The sequence below is a fragment of the Salvelinus alpinus genome, chromosome 10 (genome assembly GCF_045679555.1).
Source record: "Salvelinus alpinus chromosome 10, SLU_Salpinus.1, whole genome shotgun sequence".
Classification (NCBI taxonomy): domain Eukaryota; kingdom Metazoa; phylum Chordata; class Actinopteri; order Salmoniformes; family Salmonidae; genus Salvelinus; species Salvelinus alpinus.
Window position 1 is genome coordinate 40,581,175 of NC_092095.1, and position 20,694 is coordinate 40,601,868.

Genomic DNA, 20,694 nt, shown 5'->3' on the forward strand with positions numbered 1-20,694 from the left:
GCTCCAGCAGGTGTATCTCACTGATCATCCCTAAAGCTAAAACCTCATTTGGACGCCTTTCCTTCCAGTTCTCTGCTGCCTGCGACTGGAACGAATTGCAAAAATCTCTGAAGTTGGAGACTTTTATCTCCCTCAACAACTTTAAAAATCTGCTATCCGAGCAGCTAACCGATCGCTGCAGCTGTACATAGTCCATCTGTAAACTACCCACCCAATTTACCTACCTCACCCCCCATACTGCTTTTATTTATTTACTTTTCTGCTCTTTTGCACACCAGTATCTCTTCTTGCACATGATCATCTGATGATTTATCACTCCAGTGTTAATCTGCTAAATTGTAATTATTCGATTTATTGCCTACCTCATGCCTTTTGCACACATTGTATATAGATTCTCTTTTTTTCTACCATGTTATTGACTTGTTTATTGTTTACTCCATGTGTAACTCTGTGTTGTCTGTTCACACTGCTATGCTTTATCTTGGCCAGGTCGCAGTTGCAAATGAGAATTTGTTCTCAACTAGCCTACCTGGTTAAATAAAGGTGAAAAAAAAAAAATAATAAATACATTGTCTCATACTTGCACCCTGCTTACAAACTAAAAAGGAACAAAAAGTCCTTGTACTAGTTCTGACTAAAACGACACACATCATCAGATTATAGTTTTCTGATTCTAATCAATTTCATACAATCATACAGTGACAGGGTAGAATTATGTTAGTTATAGTTCTACGTTAAATGTATACATCATTTAGTCATTATTCATAAAAATCCCATAATAACTTTACACCACTGGTAGATGCGTTCTGGAGGGCAGGTAGCAGGAGCGGGTTCCCTCTCCAGAGCCTGGCAGATGTCCACATCTACTTCCCAAAACACAGGGCCAACGATACGGGAGGATGGAATGATGGGCTGGAGGGCGCCTACAGGTCTCTCAACCGACGTGGAACCACAGGGTAAGGGAAAGGTCTTCCGGCATCCTGTCCAGGCGGTGATTTTCATCCTCGACCAGGAGATGGTGGGGTTATGATGTTGGAGCCACGGGAGGATTACTTTATGTATGGGTGCAGTAATGATGAGAAAGGAAAGGCTTTCTTGGTGGATGGGTGCCACGGTGAGGGTGAGTGAGGCTGTGATGTTTGTGATTGTGCTGGATCCCAATGGTCGATTATCCAGGGCTTGGACCAGAAAAGGAGAGAAGAGCGAGTACAAGGTGATGTTCAGGGAGGAGGCGAAGGCCTGGTCGATGAAATTCCCTGTGGCACCAGTCCATTAGAGCTGTATAAACAACACCCGAGTGACAGTCAGCCAGTGAAATGGAAACCAGGAAGGATTTGGAGGAAAACGATGATGGAATATGCACGCCTACCCTGGGAGACAGGTAATCATGGGGCCACCCCTCTGCCCCATTGGATGTTGACGCCGCCCTGCCGCGGAATGGAGGGTGGTCCCTGCCTCCATGGGTTCAGGCTCTGCCTCAAGACAGCCAAAGGAGGAGGACGAAGAGAGAGAGAGGTGCCGGCGCTCCCGAAGAAGGTTGTCCAGACAGATGGCCCTCGCGATGAGCGTGTCCAAGGAAAGGTTGTCGTCCGGGATGCCAACTCCATCTGGACCTCCTCGCATAGTCCTCTATCAAATAGGGTGCAGAGCGCCGGTTCATTCCAGTCCACAAGGTGAGGGCATACTCAGCAGTGGTGTGGGCACCCTGCCATAGTTGGAATAGTTGCTCACCTCCCTCTCTACCCTCCGGTGGATGGTCGAAGACCGCCCTGAACAAGGCCATGAACCTCTCGTAGGATCCTAGCTCTTCCTCTGCACTCCCCCAGAAGGCTGTAGCCCACTCCAACGACCGCCCGGTCAGCAGGGAAATGGCCATGGTAACCTTGAACCTCGCGGTGGTGGGGGCTCCCGTCTGAAGGGCGGAATAGAGGGAGCACTGGACTAGGAACCAATGGCATTTGGATGGAGTCCCGTTATACTTGTCTGGGAGGGACAGTCAGGCATCGCCTCCCTGGGCAGACTGATGGGTAGGCTGGGGGGCTGGCTCGCTGAGACGACTCGGTGTAGGAGGCCCTCTGCTAGTTGGAGGTGAAACCTCTCAGATGGCGTTTAGGCGGTGGAGGATACGGAGGACCTCATCCATAGCTGCACCCAGTTGCACCAGCTGATCGTGGTGTTGGAAGAGTCGGTATCCCTGTTCACCGACCATCTGGGAGATGTCTTTCTCTTCTGCTGCTTCCATAATTTGTGAGGCATTATTCTGTAATGTATAAGCTGGGAGTCAGGAAGCAGGTGCATAATAATCATAACAGTGATAACACAGTAATAATAAAAGGCAGATAAACAAATAATACAAAGGCAGGTAAAACAAAACTGTACTTAGCGAGTCAAAACCAATATTGCCTGAAGACTTAGGCTATTGAGGACTAAAGAAAGGGAAAGTAATCAAGGTGATGATGATGAAGTCCAGGTGTGTGTAATGATGGGGAGCAGGTGCGCATAATCATGGTGCCAGGCTGGTGGTTAGTAGACTGGCGACGTTGAGCACTGGAGAGGGGGAGCAGGTGTGACTCTGGCAAATGTTTTTGTTGGAAAAATGCCTCTGGACACAGTTACATTGTTTTATTTGAACTGGCTGCCAGTTCCCGATCTTTTGAGAACATCATGTGATTAGTCGATTGAAGCGTGAGAAGAATGGGAGATGGACGAATGCAGTGCTCTGAACTTTGCGTGGTGAGCTTTCTGGCACCCAGAGCTGCTGAGGCACTACCCAAGTGAATGCTTCACAGAGTGGAAGAGCAGAAGTCCAGTGTCGATATTGCCCTCTACAAGATCAGACTCCATCACCATCATTGACCATCCTCTGACCAGCTCCCTCCGCTCAAGCCATGAACTGGTAATTTGAACGCTAACAAGAACGTTTAGTAAGCTGACTTAAATGCACTGCTTTGTGAACTCAGCAGGCTGAACTTAACCACTAACCTAACCATCTACCTGAATCAAGTAAGGTGTCAAGTTTTTTCGCATTGAGCAAAATGACCTGGCCCTGACTTTACTGCCTGTCTCACTACTCTAGACTGTAGATGAGAGGATCTAATGTTAGCACTCAGCCAGGTAGAGGACAAAATGCAAAACAATCACAACGATCCAGTGCAAAGCAATGTAGGTAGATACTAACTAACATTAGGCTGTGACGGTTCATAATGTAGTGACACTGCTCTTACTTCAAAACAAGTTTGCAAACAATTAATGTGGTGAAAGCTTTTTATAGAAGCATATACATTAGTCAATGCAGCTGAAAATAAAACATTTAAAAATACATTAAAAGCAAGCTATTGATAAGCTATTTAAAGTTATGTGCCCGGTCAATGCTAGCTAGCTAACTTATCGAATGTTAGTTTACCGTGACATTCGTGAAAAAATAGAAAGCCACATCATCTTACCTTCGATGTCATGAATATCCTTCTATCCAGTTGTTGTAGCCCTTAAGCAGGACAGCTATTGGCACCTTACAGTCCTCGTCTGCCCATTTCTCCACGAAAGCTGATGTGATTGGGAATGAGTTTGAGGTTCGTTGTCCATACTGCTGCCATAGCTGCCATCATGACAAATGACACTTCTGGTTTAGTGGTCCTGGATTTCCCAACCCTGCCTCGTTTTGGATTCAATATGGCAGCCAGCTGAATAAAGAATATGGACACGACTCTCTACAATGTTCTAGAATGATGCAAAGAATTCATTGTCTTACGTCAGATGGTGTCACTCCTACGCAACGCTCGATCTGTCTTGTAGGACGTCTAACACTAGTTCCTAATTCTGAAAATCACCCCACTCTATGTAGCTATGAAGCACTGGCTACTAAAGCAACCAAGTTGGATCAGCTTAACAAACCTGCTCCAGTTAGCAGCCTAGTGCAAGCTTGTTTGAATGGTCAAATGGTAGGTAGTTTGCCATCTTGTTCATAAAGTTGTATGGCTCTAAATTTATGGGACTGTTCTCAGAAATCAGCATGTATCTGACTGACAGCTTGCACTGTGCCTTGCTGCTTTGTAACATTTGGCCAACGCGATAACTTCACAGAGACCAGTCAGCTGTGCTGTAGAACTTGCCTGCAGTAGTCAGCAGGACAGATGTCATAAAAACGAATGTGTGCATTTGCTAGAACTTCACTACCCTAGATAGCTAGAGGGAGTATTCAGCACCAAGTGTGTAAACTGGCATTGTTAGCATCCCTGAAATTTGTTTCCATATGGATTGATTTAAGACTGGTTCAGCCTGCCAGCAGACACAGCTAGCTAATACACATTTTAGTGCACTTTTGAATTTCAGAAATACTGATTTTACCACCCCAACACACCTTAGCTAGATGTAGAATTAAGTAGTGAATACTTACTCATGAAAAAAAAAATATATTATTATATATATATTATATATTACAGTTTTATAGTTTTTGGTAAGATTAACTCGGACTCTTGAGGATGAAATGGGGTGTTGAAAGTGGATGATCACCTTGCTAACATTTTCAAATATTAGGACAGCATATTGTAGCCTTCTTTTTTAGCTATCCCATGAGTGTTTACGAGTTATCAGACAGACCAGTGCAGATGTGAGACAATGGCAACCACTCCGCAGAAGTTGGGTATGACCAGTGTTAGCATTTAAAAGGACACTTCAGTGGACTTTTAAAGATTTTTATACTATGCAGAGGAAATTGACATGGATAGTTGGTTATCACACTTGCTTTCTGAAAACCTGACTGTGAATATTATTATTTCTCCAATTTAAGTATCCTGAGCCCACAGGAGGCAGCTGAGGGGAGGACAGCTCATAATAATGGCTGCATTAGAGTAAATGGAATGCTATCAACAACATGGAAACCATGTGTTTGATGCATTTGATACTATTCCATTTATCCGTTCCAGCCATTACTATGAGCCCATCCTCCCAAATGATGGTGCCACTAGCCACCTGTGCCTGAGTCTCTCCCACAGTTACCTGCGAGCACTATTATACAGATCTGTTTCAGCTATCTCACCATAGCAATCAATCAATTTGGCACTTGAGACAAGTTGGAGAAATAGAATATTTTCCATTGACAGTAAGATATTCAAAATGTTAATAATTTAACAGCTATGTTTTTTTGTGTGTTTTTTTAAAACTTCACTGCATTAGCAGTGTATGCCCAAACATGTATTCACAATAAGTCGCTGGAATAAAATAGAAAATCCTATTTTCAGGGTCATTTCTAATGCAGTTGTAGCATCCTGGGTAAATATACCATGGAACATTTCTCTCAAATAAACTCCTCCAGAATAAACATGTTACAACTTAACTTTATAAGTGTAAAAATGTTTAATGGATTTCACCTTTTTTTAGAGCCCACATTTGTTTATCGCAATAGAAAAAGGGGCCAATCATGGTGACAGCATGTCAATTTGCGAATCAATTGTTGGCTCTGCCTCCAGCCACTGCATTACATTACCATAGTAATGAGCAGAACCAGAAATAAGTGGTTGGATTGTATATCTGGCATTAATTTCCTCATGTTTAATGGTATTTCTATGGTATGTCCGACACAGGAAATATGGATGAAATCAAATTAGGCCTTGGATATGGTAAAACATATATTACACGCCCCATAAACTATTTACACTGGATTGTAGTGGACATGTTATTAATCACAGGACAGATTGTATTGTTGGTAAAGGTATATTGGGTATGTTGTCCGGCTAATAGCCCATAATGGGCTATTATAATACTATACATGGTATCCAGGTCAGGATAACCAAAACACTTATTGATTAAAGACTATCAGAAAGAATGGTTGGAACTTATTTATTTTAATCCAAAGATATGAATGGGTGAGTCACTCAGCTTTATGTAGGTGCCGGGCTATATGACTGTGCCATCAACTTGATTATAACAATATTTTGGAGGTTATTTCGTTTTCAAAAAAACTAAATTGAGCGATTGTAATCTGAATAAAGGCCAAAATAATATTTGTAAACGCCAAAACATTTATTTCTGTTTTTAGAGGGAGAGAAACGGTTGGCCATTTGTGTGCCGCACTATGGCACTCCCAATCACGGTCGGATGTGATAAATAATAATTCAAATTATAATAATACTTTTTGTTGTATAATTTGTTTTGTCTTTTCTGGTGGATTAATCTTAAATTGCAACCAATCACAGCCAGTTGTGATTGAGCCAACCTGACTAAGAAATACATTTGACCATAGAATTCTCCCCCTACCCTCCTTCGAGGCAAGTCTATTGTCCAGCTACCTGCTAATAGCCATAATGGCGCTGTACAATGTGATAATGTGTGTTTGAAGGAGTATTTTCCAGTAAGCAGCAGTTAGTTTACCTTCATTAGACAACTTTGTTCCAATATTTCTGTAATTCAGTGATATTTATTCCAATAGTAATTTGTTATGGATCCATAATTTAAAAAACATCTGCATTTTGAAAGAGTATTTTTATCCGAATTTTATTAAAGAAAGCATAAAGATGCCATTGTTAGTTACATTATTTTAGGTTCAACATGCAGACTGGCACTAAGAACAGCAGGAACGTTTCCCTAGTCAGAGCCATTATTAGTGCAATGCCCCTTAAAAAGTGTTGCTCTGTGCAACCCAGTGTGGCAGTGTGGGGGTCCACCCCCCTCCCCCTTCCTCATCCCTTCCCCATGGGCTAGGTCCTTCTTCTTTGCGTGGCTCTGTGGCCCATCCCATGCCCCCTGCCCTCGTGCCTTGAACCTCTCATGGGTCCTCCAGTTAAGGCCGGCATGGATATTGAACCAGCATCTGTAGCAACACAGCTTGCACTGCTATGCAGTGTCTTAGACCGTTGTTCCACTCAGGCACTGTACAACGTAACTGGTCGGGAGTGGGTCACAGTATTACAGTACGATCAAAATTATCCTAACAACAGTTTTAGTAAATAATGCTGAAGTCGTGCACAATTATCCGTTTCTATTTTGGTTTATGTCGCCCATTCATTGTCAGTTAGATCACTGATTATGCTTTTGGGTCCTACTGTGTCTCTAACTCCCCCTTGCACTGGTATGAAGCAATGAAGTAGTGACGCAGGGTACCGTACTTAACCACAAATTACCTCTAAGTACCGCAGCATAATCGCAAAACTTTTAGTGTAGTTGCTTATCAAGACGACATTTAATGTTCCTGAGTGGCCTTGTTACAGTTTTGACTTAAATCATCTTGAAAAACTTTGGCAAGACTTGAAAATGGCAGTTTCGCAACAATCAACAACCAACTTGACAGAGTTGAAGAAGAATAAAAATAATGCAAATAATGTAGAATCCAGTTCTTAGAGACGTACCCAGAAAGACTCACAGCTGTCATCGATGCCAAAGGTGATTCTAACATGTATTGACTCAAGGGTGTGAATACTATTTATATATATATATAGAATATTTATATATTCTATAAATTGGCAAACATTTCTAAAAGCATGTTTTCACTTTGTCATTGTGAGGGATTGTGTGTAGATGGGTGAGAAAAAAATTACAATTTAATCCATTTTGAGTTCAGGCTGTAACACAACAAAATGTGGAATAAGTCAGGGGCATGAATATTTTCTGAAGGCACTGTATGTGCAGATAGCCCTTCTACAATAGCTATACTGAGGAAATGCTATAAGGTAGCATTAGATCAGAGCATAGACAGACAGAAATCAGAGTCCATGTAGTGTGGCCCTGCAGAGTGGGGAGTTTGCTGATTGAAAAACAGCAGGCCTCATTTACTCTCTCACAATCCTCAGTCTGCAGATGTCCATGGTCTAATATCCCAGCTATCCTATACCCCAATCCATGGCACAATGGTATCCTCCATTAAAAAGAATAGGGAAATTAGCTGCACTGCAAACAGGGACAATTGGACATATTGTAATATTGAATGAATTACAGAAGTTAAGACAATATTGTAATATGCATGGAATTGATGTTTCATGTGTACTACGGCAGCTGAAAGCTGAAGTACAGAAACACATAAAATACACACATTTAAGATAATGATAAAACAAAAGTACAACAAAATCTAAACGTCAGGGAGTTGAGGCAAGAATGGAGGTAGAATGGTCTGAGTGGTGGAGGGAGCATATTGGTCATTGCAAGGAAGGTCGGTAGTCATATCACAGTCAGAGATGGGTCCTCTGCCATCAGCACACCTCCCTGTTGTCCTCATTTCTATGGGCATCCGATGTCTCCACTATCCTCTCGCTGCACTTGTCCCATGCCTGTCAAGCCATAACCGTGGAAGCCGATACCCACATTCAAACCAAAGCAGCTCCCAATTCCACCTACAGAGCTTGCTAGAATCACAGTGTTGAAAATCACTGGATTATTTAAACCTCTTAAGGTTTAGACCTTAATCTAACTGTCTGTAGCTCAGGACCTGAAGCAAGGATGTGCATATTCTTGATAACATTTTAAAGGAAACACTTAAGTTTGTCGAAATTTGCAATTACTGTATGAAAATATAACATGTTAGATCTGGTAAAAGATAATACAAAAAAAAAACATGCGTTTTTTCTATTTCATCATCTTTGAAATGCAAAAGAAAGGCCATTATATCACTTCTGATACAGCAGGGGTTCAAACTGTAGAACCCAGTTCCTACATTTCAATATAAAAAAGTATTTTATCAAACCAAACTATGCTACATGTTATCTCTGGGACCCTCAGGATGACAAATCAGAGCAAGATTATTGAATGTCAGTACATTATTTACCTTCAGAGGGGAATGTATCAAACCAGTTGCCTTGATTAACTTCTCTGCGCCCAGATCCCGTTAGCGGGATTAAATTCGACAACATACGGTGAGCGCTGCATAAATAGTCATATTAAACATTCCTGAAAATACAAGTGTCTCACATGGTTCAAAAGCCTAGAATCTTGCTAATCCAACTGCGTTGTCAGATTTAAAAAATAATTTACTGCGAAAGAATATGATGCGATTATCTGACAGAGCCCCATACTAAAATACTATTTCAACCAGCACAGGCGTAACAAAATCACAAATTGCAATAAAATAAATAATTTACCTTTGACGATCTTCCGCTGTTTGCAATCCCAAGGCTCATTGTTACACAATGAATGGTCTTTTGTTTGATAAAATCCATTTTTAAGCCTAACACGAAACATTTTGTGAACCGCTTGTGTCGTGAATTCCGTCTCATTCAATTTTCGACGAAACATTCGATGTAAATACACACACTAAACGTGACTTTATCCAGTCATGTTTGATTTCATTGCAGTCAACAGGTTGTGTGTAACACAACCAAACGTGATGGGTCTTTTCGCGGGACGTATTGACCGAAAGAAACCGATTTGAAGACAACAAGTAATGACCTCATTGTGCACCAATTATATGACCGCTGTTTCGTTGATTGACTGTATTTTAACCCAATGACCACTGATTGTCTTGAAATCTAGCTTGGTAGATAGCCAATGAGCTGAGGTAAACGGCAATATGTAATGGTTATGTGTTGGAAGACCAGCCCATGTAGTAAACTCCGGCGTAAAGAGGGTAATTCGCCATTGAAGATTCATACTGGAAGGAGCCACGCTTGTTACGCACAGCACTATTTCGTTAAAGCGCATCTTCAGCTGTTTATATATGAAACATTATGGCGACTAAGTCAGGGAAAGCTAAATCTAAGTCTAGATATACAGATGTACACAAAATTATAGAAGAAATTGACAGAGAAAGTGAGACAGAGAGGCTCTTGGAGGACGATTCAGTTAGCGAACATAGCTATGACTCCGAAATTGAAGAATATTTTTTGAACGGAGAGGACATCATTTTGGACTGGTAAGTTCTTCTCATGCTAATGCCGTTGTTTTAAATTAATAATATCAAATATTGGGATTTTTTTTAAATTTTATTTGCAATATATAAAAATGTAATGAAATGTGTAAAGTACACATTGGCTATACATTGTGGGTGGGGGTATGTTTGTATGTATGTGTATGACCCATAGCCTATGTTTGTGTGTGTATATATATAACGTATGAATAGATGAGAGGATGTTGGCCTCAAACAATACATGAGAAACAAACCAACCAAGTGGAGTTACAAGCTGTTTGTGTTGGCTGATTCTGTGTGTGCCTACACATGCAATTTTTTTGTCTATGAGGGGAAGAACAGTTTTGCTACCGGTAAGGGACTTAGCTATGACTCTGTAATGGAGTTATTGGATTTTCAACTGCTAGGGAAGGGCTACAAACTGTTTGTGGATAACTTCTACACAAGCCCTACCCTGTTTGCAGACCATAGGAAGCGGGAAGTGTGGGCTTGTGGCACCATTCGTACCAACAGGGTGGGCTTTCCGAAGACGAAGGTGAACGACATGCCTAAGCGGGCTGAGCGGGGGACCATGCTATGGATCCGTGAAGATGGCCTGCTGTTTGTAAAGTGGATGGATACCAGAGAGGTGGTGATGTGCACAACAATCCACAAATCCTTCAATGGCGATCACGTCGTCAGGCGCTACTGGGGCATGGACCACAAAAACTGTCCCATTCCAACTGCAGTAAAGGACTACAACAAGAGCATGGGAGGTGTAGACCTGTCAGATGCGCTGATAGGCTATTACAATGTTCTCCATAAGACGATGAAATGGTACAAGACCTTCTTCTATCATTTCATCGACATTGCTGTGGTGAATGCATTCATCCTACACAAGGAAATGGCTAAGAGCTGTGGAAAGCCCTTCATCTCACAGCTAGCATTCAGAGAGCTGCTCATCAGGGAGCTTGCTGGCTACAGCACCACTGCACCACGTTCTGGCCACTCTACCTCTGTCCCTTCTGCTCCTGCCACAAGTGGTGTTCATCTGCCCAAATGTATTTCTGCAGGCATGGATGTGCCTCAGGGCCAAAAGGGCACAGCATGGAAGCGTCGCTGTGTTCTTTGCGAAATGAAGTCCCCCATCACCTGCACCACATGGTGACCCTCTGTTTTACAGCAGAAAGAGACTGCTATGGCACCTGGCATCAGCAGCAAAATATTGTGTAGAGGACTGAGGGTCTTCCAAATATTGAAAGTGTGTAAATAGTTACCCTTGTTATTTTGTAAATGTATATATATTTTTTTTCGCCATTTTTTGGGGGGGTGTGTTAGAATACCATTTTGGTATTTTGTAAATAGTTATTTTTTTCAAAATGTATAACTTCACCAATTTGGCCACTTGGGTACATTTGGGCTACTTGTGTGGGACACCTGGGTGACTTCATGATAAATGTTATCATTCTGAAACTTTGCACAAGTACTGTTGCCCTCTTATGTTTTTCACTGAAATTGTCCCCATTATCCTATCTGAATGTTTGTTTTGTCTTGTTCATTTTAAAGATGATGATACAACAATAAAAATAAAAAACGTATGGTTTTTTCATTGTGTTATATTCTCCTACATTCAATTCACATTTACACAAACTTCAGAGTGTTTTCTTTGAAATGGTACCAAGAATATGCATATCCTTGCTTCTGGGCCTGAGCTACAGGCAGTTAGATTTGGGTATGTCTTCAGGCGGGGGAAGAAAAAAAAAAAGGGGGGGGGGTAGCTGTAAGAGGTTACATTTGTTGTCTCCTCAAACAATAGCATGGTATGTTTTCACTGTAATAGCTACTGTTAATTGGAGAGTGGAGTTAGATTAACAAGAATGTAAGCTTTCTGCCCATATAAGACATGTCTATGTCCTGGGAAATGTTCTTGTTACTTACAACGTCATGCTAATCACATTAGCATACGTTAGCTCAACCATCCCGCAGGATGGACACCTAAACAAATGGTTTATTAATACAAAAATACATTTAAAAACAACTAAATTTGAATGAAGTAGCTATATTTAAAATGTACAGGCACCATTAAGTTAAACTGCATTAAGGCACCATGGCAACCACATCGATCAATATCTATACAGTGCCTTGCAAAAGTAGTCATCCCTCTTGGTGTTTTTTTGTTTCATTACAACCTCTAATTTAAATAGATTTTTATTTGGATTTCATGTAATGGACAAACACAAAATAGTCCAAATTGGTGAATTTAAATGAAAAGAATAACATGTAAAAAAAAAAAAACGAAAAGAGGTGCATGCATAATATTTATCCCCTTTTCTATTTAACAAGGCAAATCAGTTAAGAACAAATTCTCATTTTCAGTAATGGCCGAGGAACAGTGGGTTAACTGCCTTGTTCAGGGGTAGAATGACAGATTGCTACCTTGTCAGCTCGGGGATTCGATCTTGCAACCTTTCGGTTACTAGTCCAACACTCTAACCACTAGGCTACCTGCCGCCTCTATGAAGTCCCTGAATAAGATCTGGTGCAAACAACTACCTTCAGAAGTGACATAATTAGATTGTACACTGTCACATGATCTCAGTATATATACACCTGTTCTGAAAGGCCCCAGAGTCTGCAACACCACTAAGCTAAGGGGCACCAACAATCAAGTGTCACCATGAAGACCAAGGAGCTCTCCAAACAGTTTAGGGACAAAGTTGTGGAGAGGTACAGATCAGGGTTGGATTATAAAAAAATATCAGAAACTTTGAACATCCCACAGAGCAACATTAAATCCATTATTAAAGAATGGAAAGAATATGGCACCGCAACAAACCTGCCAAGAGAGAGACGCCCACCAAAACTCACAGACCAGGGAAGGAGGGCATTAAATAGAGGCAACAAAGAGACCAAAGATAACCCTGATGGAGGTGCAAAGCTCCACAGCGGAGATTGGAGTATATGTGGGAGACTCCCCGAACATATGAAAAAAAAGGTACTCTGGTCAGATGAGACTAAATTGTCGATTTTTGGCCATCAAGGAAAACTCAATGTCTGGCCCAACACCTCATCACCCCGAGAACATCATCCCCACAGTGAAGCATGGTGGGGCAGCATCATGCTGTTGGGATGTTTTTCATCGGCAGGGACTGGGAAACTGCTCAGAATTGAAGGAATGATGGATAATGCTAAATACAGGGAAATCCTTGAGTGAAACCTGTTTCAGTCTTCAAGAGATTTGAGACTGGGACGGAGGTTTACCTTCCAGCAGGACAATGACCCTAAGAATACTGCTAAAGCAACACTCGAGTGGATTAAGGGGAAACATTTAAATGTCTTGGAATGGCCTAGTCAAAACCCAGAACTCAATCCAATTGAGAATCTGTGGTATGACTTAAAGATTGCTGTACACCAGCGGAACACATCCAACTTCAAGGACCTGGATCAGTTTTGCCTTGAAGAATGGGGAAAAATCCCAGTGGCTAGATGTGCCAAGCTTATAGAGACATACCCCAAGAGACTTGCAGCTGTAATTGCTGCAAAAGGTGGCTCTACAAAGTTTTTGGGGGGTGAATAGTTATGTACGCTCAAGTGTTCTGTTTTTTTGTCTTATTTCTTGTTTGTTTCACAATAAAAAATATTTTGCATCTTCAAATTGGTAGGCATGTTGTGTAAATCAAATGATACAATCCCCCCAAAAAAACATTTTAATTCCAGGTTGTTAGGCAACAAAAATGCAAAAATGCCAAGGGGGTGAATACTTTCGCAAGCCACTGTCCATCCATATTTCTTGCATACAGTAGAACATTACAATTGTAGGGAATAGGATGCCATTTGGTACACCTGCATTGTGTCACCTTGACATCCCAGTCACGCGATCAAAGTTGTATTCTGCTCATTATACAGATGTTGGATTTCTAGAGATCCACAATTGTGTCACCTTGAAATCTCATTTAAACTAAGATAAACAGCTGATTATTTTGATTTACAAAATAACACCTTCTCCCTCATGCCCAACTGGCACACTATTCGGAATTGTTGTTAAGATCAAGTATCATCTATTTTCCTCTATTTGTTTTGTCAGTGCAAAAATGAGGAAGCTGCAACTGTGCAAATGCAGTATTTCTGACAGTTCAACTCTTCAAAAATATGAAGCATCCAATACCATCAGTTTAGAGCTGCAGTGAGTTAATGAGAGTGTGAGAGAGAATTTAATCAATTCAGAAATGGCTGGACAGGAAATACAAGTGGGTCTCATACAATGGGCTCTACTGTAAATGTCAGGCAATAAAGATGAAGATAAAATTAGATTTAGATGATCATTATGTGTGGTCAGTCCAAGCTTCAATTTGGTGCATTTGATTGCATAATCCTTAAAATATGAGATTATACTGGAGATAAAGCCTGTCGAATAATAAATTCTTTCTTCCAGAGTATAATACATTCATTATTCATGATTGTGGGTTTCTAATGATAGATCCCCATATAATACATTTCAACCTCTATTGTAGTCTGTCCCATCCTTGAAAATCCCTCCACCAGGATATTAGGATCTAAGAATGTGATTATACATTATGGAGTTATTACCCTTGTGGCATACAAGAATGACAGTTCATCGTGGCCACTAACACAAGTGACTTCCTGCATTAAATGTGACTTACTACCGAGGCCACATGTCACTTCTGTCATGTTGGTGGGTGTTTTTTTCTTCTAGATCTCCCTGGATAAAAAGGCAGACGGTCAAAATATTAACATTTTAGTCATTTAGCAGACAAGTAGAGCGACTCCAGTCATTTTTAAGTCAGAGGGGAAGCAGCCAGTGGGAGTCGTCCACAGAGAGGGAGGAGGTGGAGGATTGAGGAGGGAGCAGAAGATGGGAATTAGCATCTTAGGGTTATAAAGTGGCTAAAGTGACAGGAGGAAGTGAAAGGATGATAGGTCCTCTGTAAGTTTTGGTCTCAGACTACGAGAGAAAAAGCATAGATGAAGAGAGAGCAGCTGGAGTGTAGCAGTGTTCTCTTGGGTGATTCATGTCTCTGTCAGGGCCAAAAAGTCAAGGGACTGAAGAGCAGTGTAGGCTGAGATGAACCCCACGTTCTTGACCACAGATCGGCAGTTCCAAATGGGTTGTGTGCATAGCGTACACTAAATTTGAAGGGTTGCAACCAAGGGGTTGGGAGTGTCTGTAAAGCCTAGAGGGAGCAGAGTGAAAAAGATATAGAAAACACACATAGTTGCGAAAGAGTAAAATGAGATTATCAGAAAATAACTAGGTAACCTACTCAAGTGAGAGAGTGGTGTGGAGCCTTCCTCGAATATAGCTCAGGAAATACACCTTTGTTCCGTGACAGTCTTAGTTTTGTGACTGCCGCTGAGAAAACAGAAGAGACTGAAGTACTATCACTAATTGCTAATTGCCTAGCAGAGGTGAAGAGCACACCTCCCGATACTAATTGCTGATTGCCTAGGAGAGGAGAATCCACTCCTCCTCCAATACACCCACTGATTATGAAAACAACAACAGTCACAAATTGCCCTACCCCTTAATCCTGGTTGATGTGTCAACAATCCTCTGCAAGTTATGAGCAGTCAGCAGTTCACACACCAAGTAGACTACTGGGAAGAAAGGCAGCATGTGACAGATCACGTGACACTTAAATAAAGTCCACATGTGTGCAATCTAACAAATGATGTGACTTCTGAAGGTAATTGGTTGCACCAGATCTTATTTAGGGGCTTCATAGCAAAGAGGGTGAATACATATGCACGCACCAGTTTTCCAGGGTTTTTAGAAACAAGTAATAAAAAAAAATTCACTTCACAAATTTTGACTCTTTTGTGTATGTCCATTACATGAAATCCAAATAAAAAATAAAAAGAGCGGTGTGAACCGCTCTTTTGTGGTCATGCCACAGCATCTCAATCGGGTTGGGGTCAGGACTGAGCCACTCCAGAAGGCATATTTTCTTCTATTGAAGCCATTCTGTTGTTGATTTACTTCTCTGTTTTTGGCCGTTGTCCTGTTGCATCTCCCAACTTCTGTTGAGGTTCAATTGGCGGATAGTTAGCCTTACATTCTCCTGCAAAATGTATTGATAAACTTGGGAATGCATTTTTCTGTTGATGATAGCAAGCTGTCCAGGCCCTGAGGCAGCAAAGCAGTCCCAAACCATGACGCTCCCTCAACCATTCTTTACAGTTGGGATGAGGTTTTGATGTTGGTGTGCTGTGCATTTTTTTCTCCACACATAGTGTTTTGTGTTCCTTCCAAACAACCCAACTTTAGTTTAGTCTGTTCACAGAATATTTTGCCAGTAGCGCTGTGGAACATCCAGCTGCTCTTTTGCGAACTTCAGACTTCCAGCAATGTTTTTTTTTGGACAGCAGTGCCTTCTTCCGTGGTGTCCTCCAATGAACAGCATTCTTGGTTAGTGTTTTACGTATCGTAGAGTCGTCAACAGAGATGTTTGCATGTTCCAGAGATTTCTTTAAGTCTTTAGCTGACACTCTAGGATTCTTATTAACCTCATTGAGCATTCTGCACTGTGCTCTAGCAGTCATCTTTACGGGACGACCACTCCTAGGGAGAGTAGCAAAAGTGCTGAACTTTCTCCAATAATAGACAATTTGTCTTACCGTGGACTGATGAACATCAAGTCTTTTAGAGATCATTTTGTAACCCTTTCCAGCTTTATGCAAGTCAACAATTCTTAATCTTGGGTCTTCTGAGATCTCTTTTGTTTGAGGCATGGTTCACATCAGAAAATGCTTCTTGTGAATAACAAACTTAAATTTTGTGAGTGTTTTTATAGGGCAGGGCAGCTCCAACCAACTTCTCCAATCTTGTGTCAATAAATGTACTCCAGGTTAGCTGACTCCTGATTCCAATTAGCTTTTGGATAAGTAATTAGCCTAGGGGTTCACAAACTTTTTCCAACCTACACTGTGAATGTTTAAATTATGTATTCAATATAGACAAGAAAAATAGAATAATTTGAGTGTTATTAGTTTAAGCAAACTGTGTTTGTCTGTCGATCAAATGTTATGACCAATTTATGCAGAAATCCAGATAATGCCAAAGGGTTCACATACTTTTTCTTGCCACTGTATATTCAAGTTTTTCTATGTACAGTGCACTCAGAAAGTATTCAGAACCCTTCCCTTTTTCCACATTTTGTTAACTTACAGCCTTATTCTAAAATTGATTAAATAAAAAAATGTTCCTCATCAATCTACATACATTACCCCATAATGAAATGTTTTTCAACATTTTTGCAAATGTGTTAACCTTTTCACACATACCAACAAACGGGTGTGATCGTTCTATAGTGGTCCCTGTTGCATACGATCAAACTGGTGTGATTAGAACGCTTGATTAGAATAATTATTTAGAAAGTCCATTTTCGATTGACGCAACAATCAGCATTTAAGCTGGCCACACTTTTTTTTTGCACAGAAACATTTTGCACAAACACAGTCCTTACAAAGGTATGTCCAGAATGTGACCAGTTTATTTTGGGATGCAATGTTCAGACATTCACAGAAGTAGCTACAGTTTATCACAATCCTCCAAACCGGGAAATGTAGGCCACATTTGTCCTAGCGCTAACTGAGGAAAGATTGACATAACACAAGCGGTCATATTTTCCAACTCTCGGCTGACATAAACTACAATATGAATTAGCTAATAGCAATTACTATTTATAATTAATCACATCACGGGTGAGCTCACCATTGATCAAACTAATTGAGTTAAACACTTTCTAGAAAATGAAAGTAATCCGAAGAAGGGTAGTTTGTGCGCACCGGAATGTTTATTTTTCCGCATTAACCAAAGATAGTAAGAGGAGACAAGATGAGTTTGGTATGTTTATAGTATGCATGTTGAAGGGGGTGTGTTGTCTACGATCACCCACTCCCCTTCATTCACTTCCGGAAGTTCACCCAAAAGATGAGTGAACCATTCCTTTCACCTCATTAAATCATCTTTGGTCTGACAGATTACGTGACACCCAGAATGCGTTGTATAATGTCAATAAACATGGCGCCACACATAACTGGCGAATAGCTTAGCTCATTATCATCAGTACAACCTCCAAAAAAGTATTTTACACACATCATAGGTGTCCATTACAATAGATGCAATAATCGGAATACATTATTCGTCAAAAGTACTTGAAAACACGTAAATTAAACTGTAAAAACATTATGCTCCATACATACCGTATGTGCCTACAGTAGAAACGACAGCACGATATACAGAAAATAAGGAACTTCCTATCAAAGTAACACACACATGTCCAAAGGCAAAGCGAGCAAAGGCAAAGCGAGCACCAGCAAGAAAATGTTCCAATTCTTGAAAGACTGCGCAAATATATGCATACTTGATCTGCGCAAACATGAGTGAAGTGTGGTGGGCTCTCCTCGAAGAGAGAAGTTTATCTGGCTCAGTAGAGTCTCAAACATATACTGTCCGCAATGCTGAAATGGGCTAATTCTATGTAAATTAATGAGGAGGCAGAACACACCTCAATTCAAACTGTTGTTAGAAAATACAACTTCTTAGAAAATAATTTAAAATTGACAAGTTGAAACAGCCTATAGATAATTAGCAGGCAGCGCGTGTTAACTGTCCTGTTGCGTAATAATAACATTTTGGAACAGTGAGTGCATTCTGACATCAAGTGCATAAAACAACTTAAGCTGAAGTGACCGTTAGACATATTTGGAACTTACGTGTGAAAAGGTTAAATATTAATAACAGAAATACCTTATTTACATAAGTATTCAGACCCTTTGCTATGAGACTCGGATTTGAGCTCTGGTGCATCCTATTTCCATTGATCATCCTTAAGATGTTTCTTAATTGGAATTCACCTGTACTAATTTAGTTTGATTGGAAATGATTTGGAAAGGTACACACCTGTCTATATAGGGTTCCGCAGTTGACTGTGTGTCAGAGCAAAAACCAAGCCTTGAGGTCGAAGGAATTGTCCGTAGAGCTCAGACAGAATTGTGTCAACAGATCTGGGGTAGGGTACCAAAAAATGTCTGCAGCATTGAACGTCACCAAGAACACAGTGGCCTCCATGATTCTTAAATGGAAGAAGTTTGGAACGCTAAGACTCTTCCTAGAGTTGGCCGCCCAGCCAAATTGAGCAATTGGGTGTGAAGGGCCTTGGTCAGGGAGGTGACCAAGAACCCAATGGTCACTATTACAAAGCTCCAGAGTTCCTCTGTGGAGATGGGAGAACCTTCCAGAAGGACAACCATCTCTGCAGAACTCCACCAATCAGGCCTTTATAGTAGAGTGGCCGGACAGGAAGCCACTCCTCAGTAAAAGGCACATGACTGCCCGCTTGGAGTTTGCCATAAGGAACCTAAAGACTCTCAGACTATGAGAAACAAGATTCTCTGGTCTGATGAAACCAAGATTGAACTCTTTGGCCTGAATGCCAAGCGTCACATCTGGAGGAAACCTGGCACCATCCATACGGTAAACCATGGTGTGGCAGCATCATTCTGTGGTGATGTTTTTCAGCAGCAGGGACTGGGAGACTAGTCAGGATCGAGGGACAGACAAACAGAGCAAAGTAAATAGAGATCTTTGAAGAAAACCTGATCCAGAGCGCTCAGGTCCTCAGATTGGGGTGAAGGTTCACCTTCCAACAGGACAATGACCCTAAGCACACAGCCAAGACAATGCAGGAGTGGCTTCGGGACAAGTCTCTGAATGTCCTTGAGTGACCCAGCCAGAGCCTGGACTTGAACCCGATCAAACATCTCTGGAGAGACATGAAAACAGCTGTGCAGTGACACTCCCCATCCAACCTGACAGAGCTTGAGAGGATCTGGAGAGAAGAATGGGAGAAACTACCCAAATACAGGTGTGCAAAGCTTGTAGCGTCATACCTACGAAGACTCGAGGCTGTAATCTCTGCCGAAGGTGCTTCAACAAAGTACTGAGTAAAGGGTCTGAATACTTTTGTGAATGTGATATTTCGCTTGTTATTTTTTATGCATTTGCAAAAACCTGTTTTTGCTTTGTCATTATGGAGCATTGTGTGTAGATTCATGAGTAGAAAAAAGGCTGTATTGTAACAAAATGTGAAAAAAGTCAAGGAGTCAGCTGTATGACTTATGAGTTAAATCATGCAGAGATTGTAATGCTTAGAATAGTTCCTTATCCATAGCAATGCCATCTGAGACCCCATGTCCCAAGTCCCTTGGAGCACAAGTACATGCTCATCACACTAACATGGTGGTGTGGTGTGCATACATGCAGGCATGACACTATTCACTATTTAGTCCCTTTGGGAAAATGAGGGAAGACCGACTTCAATACAAACTCTAATAATGTCCTATATGGTCATCATAAAGATTAGGGATAAGGATATTATTTATGTTTATTTAGCTCATTTTTTAAACAAATGGTCCCAGGCATCACTGCATTAATTTTACTAATGGAAATGAAGTGAAACATTTTGGGGATTTGTGTTTTGGCCTCCTGAGACATCCACATGAGCAGTTGCCGTTCGTGGGAAAACACTGTATATCTGTAGACTTCTGTTGGGACCCATATACTGTGGGCTGGTATAAACAAGGGCTGAACTTTGACTTATCTTTAAATCCGAACACAAACATGGCTGGCTTCACATGATGACTGTCAATGGCCAGGCCTCATGGCTACAGTATAGTGCAAGCCTAGCTGTGTATGGTAATCTGGATACATTTTAAGTGACGTTTTAATTTGTTGGTCAGATGTGGTCTAAAAAATACATAGCGGATTGGTTACATACTAAATGCACCCTTTAAATAAGCTAGTGTGGGTTGGGTTGCAGTTTTGTGTAAGTGTGTACGTGGAGCCTGCATGTGTGGCTGTGTTTTTT

The 20,694-nt window shown here is 41.1% G+C and overlaps 1 protein-coding gene and 1 long non-coding RNA gene across 2 annotated transcripts in view; one reads left to right on the top strand and one right to left on the bottom strand.

The window, feature by feature from the left end:
- Positions 1–20,694, top strand: part of LOC139532053 (cadherin-18-like) — a 382,969-nt gene that overhangs the window by 39,112 nt on the left and 323,163 nt on the right. The gene's annotated exons all lie outside the window — the stretch shown is intronic.
- LOC139531356 (uncharacterized) lies at positions 13,998–15,368 on the bottom strand. The gene is made up of 2 exons (XR_011666342.1): positions 15,088–15,368; positions 13,998–14,997 (listed from the first exon to the last, which is right to left on the bottom strand). It is a non-coding gene; the product is annotated as an uncharacterized lncRNA (long non-coding RNA).